General features: G+C 51.3%; 1 long non-coding RNA gene across 1 annotated transcript; it reads left to right on the top strand.

The window, feature by feature from the left end:
- Positions 1–939: 939 nt before the first annotated feature.
- LOC138787293 (uncharacterized) lies at positions 940–2,555 on the top strand. The gene is made up of 3 exons (XR_011362339.1): positions 940–2,157; positions 2,241–2,329; positions 2,414–2,555. It is a non-coding gene; the product is annotated as an uncharacterized lncRNA (long non-coding RNA).
- Positions 2,556–12,473: the final 9,918 nt, after the last annotated feature.

Raw genomic sequence — 12,473 nt, 5'->3', positions numbered from 1 at the left:
TTAGCAAGGAAACCTGATGTCTCCACCAGGGATGTGACATCATGGAGCATGCTGGAGCATCTGTTACAGTGGCTGACAGGCTGAAGGAACAGAGAAGAGCCAGAAGAGAGAAGACCTGTCATCTGCCCATATCAGGTGAGTATGAGGTTTTGTTTTGTATTGGCACATCAGAGCAGTGGTATATACTATAGAGGCATATATCAGAGCAGGGATATATACTATAGTAGGGGTATATACTATAGGGGCATATATCAGATCAGGGGGCATATATCAGAGCCGAGGGCATATACTATGGGGGCATATATCAGAGCAGGGGTATATACTATAGGGGCATATATATATGGCCTGTGTGCAGCATATGACATGTAGCCTGTGTGCAGTGTATGATATATAGCCTGTGTGCAGCCTATGATATATTGCCTGTGTGCAGCCTATGATATATTGCCTGTGTGCAGCATATGATATATTGCATGTGTGCAGTGTATGGTATATAGCCTGTGTGCAGTTTATGGTGTATAGCCTGTGTGCAGCATATGACATATAGCCTGTGTGCAGTGTATGGTATATAGCCTGTGTGCAGCATATGACATGTAACCTGTGTGCAGTGTATGATATATATCCTGTGTGCAGCCTATGATATATTGCCTGTGTGCAGTGTATGGTATATAGCCTTTGTGCAGCATATGACATATAGCCTGTGTGCAGTGTATGATATATAGCCTGTGTGCAGCATATGATATATAGCTTGTGTGCAGTGTATGGTATATAGCCTGTGTGCAGTGTATGGTATATAGCCTGTGTGCAGTGTATGGTATATAGCCTGTGTGCAGTGTATGGTATATAGCCTGTGTGCAGTGTATGGTATATAGCCTGTGTGCAATGTATAATATATAGCCTTTGTGCAGCATATGGTGTATATATAGCCTGTGTGCAGCATATGACATGTAGCCTGTGTGCAGCTATATATGCCATGATCCTTAGGGTATATTCACATGTAGCATATCCGCTATAGATTATACACAGCCTTTAAGTACTTTCTGCTCTTTACTGCTTCAGGTAGTTTATATGGTTGGGAACTGAAGATGGGACCTAGACTTGCAAGTCCAGGTCTGCCTGCGATTCACTACTGCACATGCTAGCTGTGGTGGCTAACACAGTGGGCAAGAGAGCACAGAAAGTGCTAAAGTGCTGTGTTCTCGAATTGAATTAAGTGGGAACACACTGCGATGCTCACCCCTCCCCCATCCTGTCTCTAGGGCCTGGCATCTTCCTCTGGACTGCAGCCTCTAGGGACCATCATATGCAGAACAGAGGAGGATGCTGAGCCACACAGCCAGGAGTGAGGAGGGGTAGGTGCTAAGTCCCCTACAGTAATCAGCCACCTGTATAGATCACTGTATGGTTTATTTGTGGGGGAAGAAAATGGGGGGGGCCCCCAACCAAATTATTGCCCAGGGCCTCCACCAACCTTAATCCGGCCCTGCTCCCGAGTACTGATGACATCTAGATTTGGGAGGCAAGTACTTCAAAATCAGGCAACTCTTCCTCCTCCGCGGCCACTTCCGGGTACCACGCATCCAGTCACCTACGTCATGGTATTGGATGAGGCTTTATCTCTGAAGACCAACCTGCTGTGCCCATACCCAAAGAGAGGACTGAATTCCCAGAAGAAAGTCTTCAACATGAGGCTGAGCTGGGCATGATGCTTCGTGGAGTGCACCTTCAGGATCATGGCTGGTAAGTGTAGGGTCTTCACCAGTGCAATGCAGTTGGATGTGGCTACAGTTGACAGCGTCATCAAAGCTGCATGTGTGCTTCACAACTTTATCTGTGACTATGAAAAAATCCGGACTTAGGAGTGGAGACATGTAGCTTTGGATGACTCATCTGGGGCTTAGGACAGCCATCCAACCGTGCTATACCGGTGAGAGAAACCTTCACAAACTACTTCATGTCCCCCGAAGGTGCTTTGCCTAGGCAGTTTGGACAGCCTCAGTGAACAGCACTCGGCCTTTGGGAGTTATAGCTTGTCCCCCAGCTTATAAAAGAATTCCATTGGCATCTCTTCTTCTGGCAAGGGAATGCTGGACCCTCCATCCTCCCTCCAACCGGACCTCACGGATTGCCACATGATGCTGACACACGGCCAAACCACATGTGAGTAGTGTTCTGTGCTTGCATTCTATCCCCCCTCTCTTTCTCTCTTGCATTTTTCTCAAAATTTTGTCTTTTCTTATCAGGCTTTGGTCTTTGATTTTGGTCCTCCATCCTCCCTCCATCTTGACCTCCAGGTTTTCCACTATGATGCCCACATACTGCCAAATCACATGTGAGTAGTGTTCTGTGCTTGCCTTCTATTTGTTATTTCAGATGATATATTATAATGTTTTGGGTTTTTTTTGGTCTTTCTTAGGCTTTGGTCTTCTCTTGGGTTCTCCATTTGCTCCCGCCTTATACACCACTGCTCACAGTATTCAGACTCCTCTGCAGCTCACTCTTAAGTAGCAACCTAGGCCCAGCAACTGGAAAACAGTTAAAAGTTGCGATGCTTTTTCCAAAATGAATACATTTTTTATGAAAATGTGAAAAATAAATATTTTAAGTTTAAAATGGTATCTCCTTGTCTTGTGCTGAAATGTCTGCTAATCTGTATGGGTTGTGATCTTGTTGATCATGGCTTGTTGGGTGTGCGCACCTAGGGCCCTACATGGATCGATGATCGGCTGAATCTGATTATTGCTTGTAATCTAAATCCACTCTTAAACCAACGCACATTTTCCCATAAGAAATCATAGAAATGCAGACGATTGGTTCCACACCCCAAAAATAATGATTTATTATTCTGAATAACATGTAAAACAGATGAAACAAACATTCAGAAACAGCAGAATATGTGATAAGTTACTGTCACATCAAACAGGAACAGAAATAAATCAGCTCACCATATTTGCTCATGTGATACGTAAGGCTCTCCAGGTTTAGAGCACGAGAGACTGAGTATTGCGGGCCGTATCCCGTATAGTCCAATATGTACAAAAAAGAATCCGTCTCCAGCTCTTCAGTAAAAAGTATATCCATACTAGCCAAGTCGGTTGGTGGTCTAAATAAATCAATTTCGGAGCTTAGAGAGTCTCTGCAAAAACAGTAAGTAAAGTGAGTGCATCTCACAAAACACTGTAAGTGGTACATTACCCTAATTGGTCTGTATTTTCTAGGAAAAGACCTAGGAGAAGTTGCTCCCCGATGCGTATTTCACTGCCTGGGCAGGAGTACAGGGTTCTGGACGAAGTAGGATCTTCCTCAGATGATGATGATGACGATGAACCTGACCTGGGAAGATGTTATTTTCCTACGGAGAAATTTAATAAGTTAACCAGGGCAGTTAGAAATCAGAACCATCCGTATGTGGATGAGGAAAGACCATCCACATCTAGGAAATCCTTTGAGATTGATGACACTGTCCTCAACATGATGAAGGTAGAATGGTTAAAGCCAGAGAAAGCAACAGTCCTTAGGCTGCATTCCCACGTTCTGTGATCCTGACGGATCACGGACGTGAAATGCATGTACCGGAGTCCCCCGCGCCCAGACAGCATCTGTAATGAGATGCTGGGAGCGGGGGAGACTGTATTCATAAGTCTATGCTTATGAATACAGTCTCCCCCGCTCCCAGCATCTAATTACAGATGCTGTCCGGGCGTGGGGGGACTCCGGTACATGCATTCCACGTGGGAATGCAGCCTTAGTCGTAGGTTTAAGACCATTTACACCCTCGTTGAAGATAGATCTAAGGAATGGAGGCCACCTCCGAAAGTGGATGTGGCAGTGGCCATGCTCTCCAAAAGAACCCTTGTACCCTCAGATGATGGGTCCAGCTTAAGGGACCCTATGGACAGGCGTATGGAGGTCTCCTTAAAGAGAATTTACTCCGCGGCCTCAGCTCAGGCTGCAGTTGCTATTTCCTCGGTGGAGGTTACTCTTGCCCTCAGGAAATAGCTGATGAGGCTTCAAGAGGATATAGACACTGGGGTAAGTAGAAATAAACTGCTATCTGGCTTTAAGCAGATAAATATGGGGATAGATTTTTTGGCGAATGCTTCCCATGAGCAGGTACGTCTCGCTGCCAGGTCTATGTCCCTTGCGACTGCTAGTCCCAGGGTGTTATGGCTGAGACCGTGGTCTGGAGACACCAACTCAAAGTATTTTCTGTGCAACTTGGAGTATATTCCAGGTCGCTTGTTTGGCAAGGAGCTAGATAAATTAATGTTGGATCTATCTGATAAAAAGGGAAATCTTTGCCCAATAATCAGAGGTCCTTTCGGAGGCCCTTTCGTAGGGAGAGAACTCCACAGAGAACACGTCAGTTCCGCTACTCCTCCAGAGGCAGAGGGTCGTACTCAGCCAGAAGAGGTAATACCAGACAGCAGCCTAAGGCCCCATATAAGAAGCCAGACTTCTGACTATGCAAGTCTACCTGTGGGGGGCCGCCTAACCTTTTTTGTAGATGCCTGGGATTCCGAGACCAGAGATCCTTGGGTAAAGAATGTAGTTCGGGAGGGGTACTCCCTATCTCTGGAACCATTGCCTCCGGAGAGATATTTAATTTCCAGTCCACCCAGACCTCCCAAAGACGGGATTCTAGAATCAGAGATTCAAACTTTAATTTTGAAGGGTGCCTTGGAGGAAGTTGCACCCCAGGAGAGGGGAAGAGGAGTTTATTCCCGTTTTTCTTGTACCGAAGCCGTCAGGAAGGTGGAGGCTCATCATAGATTTAAGGTTTCTCAATCTGTTTATAATAAAGAAAAGGTTTCGGATGGACACTATACGTTCTGTTTAGTTTTGTTAAAAAACGATTTCCTTGCAGCACTGGATCTACAAGATGCGTATTTCCACGTTCCTATTTGGCCCCCCCACAGGAAATATCTAAGGATTGCAGTATGGATAGAAGGTTGCCTACGCCATCTTCAGTTCAAGGTCCTTCCATTCGGGATCAGTACGGTGCCCTATGTTTTCACCAAGGTGGTAGCCTCTGTAGTAGCAGAACTGAGACTCCAGGGAATCCGGGTCATTCCTTATCTGGACGATTGGCTGATCATAGCAGCCACAGAAGACCTCCTTCATACACATGTTCAGATTATTCTGCAGTTCTTTCAGCGTTTAGGATGGATTGTCAATATGGACAAATCAGATCTCCCCCGTCCAGATGCAAACCTTTTCTGGGATTCCTAGTAGACACTGTTCAGATGCAGCTGTTCCTCTCTCCTCACAGGAAACTCAGGATCAGACAAGCATGCCAGTTTCTGTCCAGACCCAGACAAGTCCCCATAAGAACAGTGATGAAATTTCTGGGTCTCCTTTCATCCACAGCAGACGCGGTACAATGGACACTATGGCATATGCGTACTCTCCAATTGGAAATGTTGCAGGCTTGGGACAGGTCCCTTCTGTCGATCGATGCCAAGATGATGTTGTCTCCCAACAGCAGAAGATCTCTAATCTGGTGGAAGGATCTCAAGGACGGGGAAGGTTTAGAAGAACCGGATTGGATATTCCTGACCACGGACACCTCAGGGACAGGCTGGGGAGCGCATGTACAGGACCTACAGGTTTCAGGTCAGTGGACGCTAGAAGAATCACAACTGTCCTCCAACAGTCGAGAACTCAGAGCAATAGCCTACGCCCTCCATCACTTTACTCCTTTTCTTCTCCAGAAGGCGGTGAGAGTCCAGACCGACAATACAGCATGTGTATGGAACATAAACAAACAAGGAGGTACAAGATCCAAATCCCTTCTGAAAAAAGTGGAAAGGATCTTCCACTGGGCAGAGGGGAAGATAACGAGGTTATCTGCAACCCATATCAAGGGAGACTTGAATACCCTGGCGGAACGCCTGAGTCGTGGCCTAACAGTACCGGGGGAGTGGTGTCTGAACGATGCTCTTTTCAACATGTTGGTACAGAAGTGGGGTCTTCCCCAAATAGATCTAATGGCAACTCGAGCAAACACAAGACTCAGCAGGTTTTGCTCCCAATACACATCAGACAGCCCAGTGGCAGTGGATGCCATGACAATTCCATGGAGGTTCAAGTGGGCCTACATTTTTCCGCCTGTAGCCATGATACTGCAAGTATTAATGAAGATCCGGCAGGACCAAGCTTCGGTTATAGCCATTATCCCATTCTGGCCAAAGAGAGCTTGGTTCCCGGTACTCATGGCAATGAGTCAAGGGAATTATTGGAGACTACCGTCATGGCCGGACCTGATAACTCAGGGGACACATCGCTGCCAGAATCTGAAGTCATTCAACTTGACAGCCTGGAAACTAGTAGGCCCTTACTAAGAACCTCATAACTCTTGCAGAGAGTTCTACATACACTCTCTCACTCGAGAAGTGAAACAACAAATAAATCCTATTCGAGAATTCACAAAGTCTTCCAGAACTGGACAGCATCTAAGAAGATTGATGCATCATCTCCTTCAATAGCCCAAATACTTGAATTTCTTCAAGATGGATTTGCTAAAGGCTTAAGACCAAGCTCAATTAGAGTTCAGATTGCCGGCTTGTCCAGTTTTTGGGGGGAGAAAATTACTTCAAGATCAACAAGTAAAGGGGGCGTGGCCTGGTTATAGCGCCGAGCAGCAGCACCGTGTAGAGGCTCAGGTCTCCTCCGCGACCGACAGCCAGCATAAGCAGCCGTCAGAGTCCTTGATGCCGGGTAACGCTCCCCGACAGTCCTCTCCACCGGCAGAGTCGACCTAGGGATGTACCAGAAGCGGTATCGATGGCGGTGACGATATAGCAGAGCTGAGTTGGGGATGACGGTGTAGCAGAGCTGAAATGGGGGTGACGGTGTAGCAGAGCTGAGTTGGCGGTAACGGTGTAGCAGAGCTGAGTTGGGGGGACAGTGTAGCAGAGCTGAGTTTGGGGAGACGGTGTACCAGAGTTGAGTTGGGGGGAAGGTGTAGCAGAGCTGAGTTGAGGATGACAATGTAGCAGAGCTGAGTTGGCGGTGATGGTGTAGCAGAGCTGAGTTAGCGGTGACGATGTAGCACAGCTGAGTTGGCGATGACTGTGTAGCAGAGCTGAGTTGGCGGTGACGGTGTAGCAGAGCTGAGTTGGCGGTGACGGTGTAGCAGAGCTGATTTGGGGATGACGGTGTAGTAGAGCTGAGTTGGGGATGACGGTGTAGCAGAGCTGAGTTGGGGGTGACGGTATAGCAGAGCTTAGTTGGGGGGACAGTGTAGCAGAGCTGATTTGGGGATGACCTTGTAGCAGAGCTGAGTTGGCGGTGACGGTGTAGCAGAGCTGAGTTGGGGATGACAATGTAGTAGAGCTGAGTTAGCGGTGACGGTGTAACATAGCTGAGTTGGCGGTGACGGTGTAGCAGAGCTGAGTTGGCGGTGACGGTGTAGCAGAGCTGAGTTGGCGGTGACGGTGTAGCAGAGCTGAGTTGGCGGTGACGGTGTAGCAGAGCTGAGTTGGCGGTGACGGTGTAGCAGAGCTGAGTTGGGGACGACGGTGTAGCAAAGCTGAGTTGGCGGTGACGGCGTAGCGGAGCTGAGTTGGGGATGTCGGTGTAGCAGAGCTGAGTTGGCGGTGACGGTGCAGCAGAGCTGAGTTGGGGGTGACGGAGTAGGAGGGCTGAGTTGTAGATGACAGTGTAGCAGAGCTGAGTTGGGAGGGAAGGTGTAGCAGAGCTGAGTTAGGGATGACGGTGTAGCAGAGCTGAGTTGGGGGGGGCGGTGTAGCAGAGCTGAGTTGGGGATGACGGTGTAGCAGGGCTGAGTTGGGGGTGACGGTGTAGCAAAGCTGAGTTGGGGGTAACGGTGTAGCAAAGCTGAGTTGGGGATGACGGTGTAGCAGAGCTGAGTTGGCGGTGACTGTGTAGCAGAGCTGAGTTGGCGGTGACGGTGTAGCAGAACTGAGTTTGGGGGACGGTGTAGCAGAGCTGAGTTGGGGGGCTGGTGTAGCAGAGCTGAGATGGCACTGACCGAGTAGCAGAACTGAGTTGGGGAGAAGGTTTAGCAGAGCTGAGTTGGTGGGAACGGTGTAGCAGAGCTGAGTTGGGGATGACGGTGTAGCAGAGCTGAGTTGGGAGGGACGGTGTAGCAGAGCTGAGTTGGGGGTGACGATATAGCAGAGCTGAGTTGGGGAGGACGGTGTAGCAGAACTGAATTGGGGGGGACGGTCTAACAGAGCTGAGATGGCACTGACCGAGTAGCAGAGCTGAGTTGGGGGAAAGGTTAGCAGAGCTGAGTTGGCGGTGACGGTGTAGCAGAGCTGAGTTGACGGTGACGGTGTAGCAGAGCTGAGTTGACGGTGACTGTGTAGCAGAGCTGAGTTGGCGGTGACGGTGTAGCAGAGCTGAGTTGGGGTGACGGTGTAGCAGAGCTGAGTTGGGGATGACGGTGTAGCAAAGCTGAGTTGGCAATGACGGTATAGCAGAGCTGAGTTGGGCGGGACGGTGCAGCAGAGCTGAGTTGGGGGGAAGGTGTAGCAGAGCTGAGATGGCACTGACCGAGTAGTAGAGCTGAGTTGGGGGAAGGTGTAGCAGAGCTGAGTTGTCGGTGACGGTGTAGCAGAGCTGAGTTGGCGGTGATGGTGTAGCAGAGCTGAGGTGTGGATGACGGTGTAGCAGAGCTGAGTTGGCAGTGACGGTGTAGCAGAGCTGAGTTGGCGGTGACAGTGTAGCAGAGCTGAGTTGGGAATGACGGTGTAGCAGAGCTGAGTTGGGAATGACGGTGTAGCAGAGCTGAGTTGGGGGTGACGGTATAGCAGAGATGAGTTGGAGGGACAGTGTAGCAGATCTGAGTTTGGGGGAAGGTGTAGCAGAGCTGAGATGGCACTGACCGAGTAGCAGAGCTGAGTTGGGGAGAAGATGTAGCAGAGCTGAGTTGGCGGTGACTGTAGTAGAGCTGAGTTGGGGATGACGGAGTAGCAGAGCTGAGTTGGCGGTGACGGTGTAGGAGAGTTGAGTTGGCCTTTGACAATGTAGCAGAGCTCAGTTGGCGGTGACAGTGTAGCAGAGCTGAGTTGGGGATGACGGTGTAGCAGAGCTGAGTTGGGGTGACGGTGTAGCAGAGCTGAGTTGGCGGTGACGGTGTAGCAGAGCTGAGTTGGCAGTGACGGTGTAGCAGAGCTGAGTTAAGGTGACGGTGTAGCAGAGCTGAGTTGGGGATGACGGTGTAGCAGAGCTGAGTTGGCAATGACGGTATAGCAGAGCTGAGTTGGGGGGACGGTGTAGCAGAGCTGAGTTGGGCGGGACGGTGCAGCAGAGCTGAGTTGGGGGGAAGGTGTAGCAGAGCTGAGATGGCACTGACCGAGTAGTAGAGCTGAGTTGGGGGAAGGTGTAGCAGAGCTGAGTTGGGGATGACGGTGTAGCAAAGCTGAGTTGGCAATGACGGTATAGCAGAGCTGAGTTGGGCGGCACGGTGCAGCAGAGCTGAGTTGGGGGGAAGGTGTAGCAGAGCTGAGTTGAGGATTACAATGTAGCAGAGCTGAGTTGGCGGTGATGGTGTAGCAGAGCTGAGTTAGCGGTGACGATGTAGCACAGCTGAGTTGGCGATGACTGTGTAGCAGAGCTGAGTTGGCGGTGACGGTGTAGCAGAGCTGAGTTGGCGGTGACGGTGTAGCAGAGCTGATTTGGGGATGACGGTGTAGTAGAGCTGAGTTGGGGATGACGGTGTAGCAGAGCTGAGTTGGGGGTGACGGTATAGCAGAGCTTAGTTGGGGGGACAGTGTAGCAGAGCTGATTTGGGGATGACCTTGTAGCAGAGCTGAGTTGGCGGTGACGGTGTAGCAGAGCTGAGTTGGGGATGACAATGTAGTAGAGCTGAGTTAGCGGTGACGGTGTAACATAGCTGAGTTGGCGGTGACGGTGTAGCAGAGCTGAGTTGGCGGTGACGGTGTAGCAGAGCTGAGTTGGCGGTGACGGTGTAGCAGAGCTGAGTTGGCGGTGACGGTGTAGCAGAGCTGAGTTGGCGGTGACGGTGTAGCAGAGCTGAGTTGGGGACGACGGTGTAGCAAAGCTGAGTTGGCGGTGACGGCGTAGCGGAGCTGAGTTGGGGATGACGGCGTAGCAGAGCTGAGTTGGCGGTGACGGTGCAGCAGAGCTGAGTTGGGGGTGACGGAGTAGGAGGGCTGAGTTGTAGATGACAGTGTAGCAGAGCTGAGTTGGGAGGGAAGGTGTAGCAGAGCTGAGTTAGGGATGACGGTGTAGCAGAGCTGAGTTGGGGGGGGCGGTGTAGCAGAGCTGAGTTGGGGGGGGCGGTGTAGCAGAGCTGAGTTGGGGATGACGGTGTAGCAGGGCTGAGTTGGGGGTGACGGTGTAGCAAAGCTGAGTTGGGGGTAACGGTGTAGCAAAGCTGAGTTGGGGATGACGGTGTAGCAGAGCTGAGTTGGCGGTGACGGTGTAGCAGAGCTGAGTTGGCGGTGACGGTGTAGCAGAACTGAGTTTGGGGGACGGTGTAGCAGAGCTGAGTTGGGGGGATGGTGTAGCAGAGCTGAGATGGCACTGACCGAGTAGCAGAACTGAGTTGGGGAGAAGGTTTAGCAGAGCTGAGTTGGTGGGAACGGTGTAGCAGAGCTGAGTTGGGGATGACGGTGTAGCAGAGCTGAGTTGGGAGGGACGGTGTAGCAGAGCTGAGTTGGGGGTGACGATATAGCAGAGCTGAGTTGGGGAGGACGGTGTAGCAGAACTGAATTGGGGGGGACGGTCTAACAGAGCTGAGATGGCACTGACCGAGTAGCAGAGCTGAGTTGGGGGAAAGGTTAGCAGAGCTGAGTTGGCGGTGACGGTGTAGCAGAGCTGAGTTGACGGTGACGGTGTAGCAGAGCTGAGTTGACGGTGACTGTGTAGCAGAGCTGAGTTGGCGGTGACGGTGTAGCAGAGCTGAGTTGGGGTGACGGTGTAGCAGAGCTGAGTTGGGGATGACGGTGTAGCAAAGCTGAGTTGGCAATGACGGTATAGCAGAGCTGAGTTGGGCGGGACGGTGCAGCAGAGCTGAGTTGGGGGGAAGGTGTAGCAGAGCTGAGATGGCACTGACCGAGTAGTAGAGCTGAGTTGGGGGAAGGTGTAGCAGAGCTGAGTTGTCGGTGACGGTGTAGCAGAGCTGAGTTGGCGGTGATGGTGTAGCAGAGCTGAGGTGTGGATGACGGTGTAGCAGAGCTGAGTTGGCAGTGACGGTGTAGCAGAGCTGAGTTGGCGGTGACAGTGTAGCAGAGCTGAGTTGGGAATGACGGTGTAGCAGAGCTGAGTTGGGAATGACGGTGTAGCAGAGCTGAGTTGGGGGTGACGGTATAGCAGAGATGAGTTGGAGGGACAGTGTAGCAGATCTGAGTTTGGGGGAAGGTGTAGCAGAGCTGAGATGGCACTGACCGAGTAGCAGAGCTGAGTTGGGGAGAAGATGTAGCAGAGCTGAGTTGGCGGTGACTGTGTAGTAGAGCTGAGTTGGGGATGACGGAGTAGCAGAGCTGAGTTGGCGGTGACGGTGTAGGAGAGTTGAGTTGGCGGTGACAATGTAGCAGAGCTCAGTTGGCGGTGACAGTGTAGCAGAGCTGAGTTGGGCATGACGGTGTAGCAGAGCTGAGTTGGGGGGGGACGGTGTAGCAGAGCTGAGTTGGGGTGACGGTGTAGCAGAGCTGAGTTGGCGGTGACGGTGTAGCAGAGCTGAGTTGGCAGTGACGGTGTAGCAGAGCTGAGTTAAGGTGACTGTGTAGCAGAGCTGAGTTGGGGATGACGGTGTAGCAGAGCTGAGTTGGCAATGACGGTATAGCAGAGCTGAGTTGGGGGGACGGTGTAGCAGAGCTGAGTTGGGCGGGACGGTGCAGCAGAGCTGAGTTGGGGGGAAGGTGTAGCAGAGCTGAGATGGCACTGACCGAGTAGTAGAGCTGAGTTGGGGGGGAAGGTGTAGCAGAGCTGAGTTGGGGATGACGGTGTAGCAAAGCTGAGTTGGCAATGACGGTATAGCAGAGCTGAGTTGGGCGGCACGGTGCAGCAGAGCTGAGTTGGGGGGAAGGTGTAGCAGAGCTGAGATGGCACTGACCGAGTAGTAGAGCTGAGTTGGGGGAAGGTGTAGCAGAGCTGAGTTGTCGGTGACGGTGTAGCAGAGCTGAGTTGGCGGTGATGGTGTAGCAGAGCTGAGGTGTGGTTGACGGTGTAGTAGAGCTGAGTTGGCGGTGACGGTGTAGCAGAGCTGAGTTGGGGATGACGGTGTAGCAGAGCTGAGTTGGCGGTGACGGTACAGCAGAGCTGAGTTGGGGGTGACGGAGTAGGAGGGCTGAGTTGTAGATGACAGTGTAGCAGAGCTGAGTTGGGAGGGAAGGTGTAGCAGAGCTGAGTTAGGGATGACGGTGTAGCAGAGCTGAGTTGGGGGGGCGGTGTAGCAGAGCTGAGTTGGGGATGACGGTGTAGCAGGGCTGAGTTGGGGGTGACGGTGTAGCAAAGCTGAGTTGGGGGTAACGGTGTAGCAA

This window comes from Dendropsophus ebraccatus, chromosome 3, assembly GCF_027789765.1.
Source record: "Dendropsophus ebraccatus isolate aDenEbr1 chromosome 3, aDenEbr1.pat, whole genome shotgun sequence".
Taxonomy (NCBI): Eukaryota; Metazoa; Chordata; class Amphibia; order Anura; family Hylidae; genus Dendropsophus; species Dendropsophus ebraccatus.
The sequence above is the reverse complement of the archived record's forward strand: the minus strand, read 5'-3'. Positions and strand labels throughout refer to the sequence as shown.